Raw genomic sequence first — 1,940 nt, forward strand, 5'->3', positions numbered from 1 at the left:
GCTACAGCCGTGGACTACCGTACTGCGTCTGCTAGTATAGACTGGATGATAATGATATAAAAAATATATATATATCACTACTGCAGGACAGGTATATATTGTATAATGACGGACCTGCTGGACACTGTCAGCACTGCAGACTCCTAAACTACTAGTATGAAGAAGATAGAAAAAAAAAAACCACCACAGGTAGGTATACAATTATGGACGAGCGACTGCCGACACAGAGGTAGCTACAGCCGTGGACTACCGTACTGCGTCTGCTAGTATAGACTGGATGATAATGATATAAAAAATATATATATATCACTACTGCAGGACAGGTATATATTGTATAATGACGGACCTGCTGGACACTGTCAGCACTGCAGACTCCTAAACTACTAGTATGAAGAAGATAGAAGAAAAAAAAACCCACCACAGGTAGGTATACAATTATGGACGAGCGACTGCCAGTGCCGACACAGAGGTAGCTACAGCCGTGGACTACCGTACTGCGTCTGCTAGTATAGACTGGATGATAATGATATAAAAAATATATATATAACACTACTGCAGGACAGGTATATATTATATAATGACGGACCTGCTGGACACTGTCAGCACTGCAGACTCCTAAACTACTAGTATGAAGAAGATAGAAAAAAAAAACCCACCACAGGTAGGTATACAATTATGGACGAGCGACTGCCAGTGCCGACACAGAGGTAGCTACAGCCGTGGACTACCGTACTGCGTCTGCTAGTATAGACTGGATGATAATGATATAAAAAATATATATATATATATCACTACTGCAGGACAGGTATATATTATATAATGACGGACCTGCTGGACACTGTCAGCACTGCAGACTCCTAAACTACTAGTATGAAGAAGATAGAAAAAAAAAAACCACCACAGGTAGGTATACAATTATGGACGAGCGACTGCCGACACAGAGGTAGCTACAGCCGTGGACTACCGTACTGCGTCTGCTAGTATAGACTGGATGATAATGATATAAAAAATATATATATATCACTACTGCAGGACAGGTATATATTATATAATGACGGACCTGCTGGACACTGTCAGCACTGCAGACTCCTAAACTACTAGTATGAAGAAGATAGAAATATAATGAATATAATGAATGACGGACCTGCTGGACACTGTCAGCAGAATGCGTTTATAGAATTAAAAAAAAAACACCACACGAGTGTTTAACTTTTTCAGGCAGACAATATACTGGTGGTCACTGCTGGTCAGTCACACTGGCAAACGAAGAGTAAAGAAGACTCTTTTTTGGGTGCACTCTTATTAAGTATGTATTTATGAAATTTGTTAAAACATACAATTTTTATTATATTTAATTAAAATATTGTCCGTATCCACTCATATTGCATTTGTAGGAGGAACAAGTCAAAAAATGGGGTTATGTCCTGGTTTGATCTATCCCAATATAGACTGGCATGGGGGTGTAGATATATTAACCATACACCTGTTCTCATGCCATACCAGTACAAGCTGTGCTTGTTTTAATGGGACCAAAATAGGTCATGCAAAAATATGTATCAGTTACACCGGGATTATGTGTACCAAATAAACTATCTCGTCTAGTCTTAGCCACTTAAGCCCTCAATGGGTACTTGATAGGATAGAACTGAAAAGATTAGGTTCTATTGAGTCTCGCCTAAGAAGATGATGGTTAAGGAGACCAAAAATTGGTGATATACCGATGTTCTTGCCTGAATAGAATCAAGAAAATTGTATGAGATGGGAAGGAAGAAGTAGTGGTGATACTGCTGTTGGTATTCGAGTTTTGATTTGGAACAACCTCAGATTACTACACTGGGTATTCTTTGAGGGTCACCCCTCAAATACTGACCCAGCCCATCACCGTTTTGCTTCCAAGATCAGACGAGATTGGGCTCTAGCGGTGAGGTATGGTAGTAACC

General features: G+C 39.8%; 1 pseudogene; it reads right to left on the bottom strand.

Moving 5' to 3' along the window:
* Nucleotides 1-1,822: 1,822 nt before the first annotated feature.
* On the bottom strand, nt 1,823-1,940 carry LOC134930124 (5S ribosomal RNA; annotated as a pseudogene).

Source organism: Pseudophryne corroboree, chromosome 5 (assembly GCF_028390025.1).
Source record: "Pseudophryne corroboree isolate aPseCor3 chromosome 5, aPseCor3.hap2, whole genome shotgun sequence".
In the NCBI taxonomy this organism is placed as follows: Eukaryota; Metazoa; Chordata; class Amphibia; order Anura; family Myobatrachidae; genus Pseudophryne; species Pseudophryne corroboree.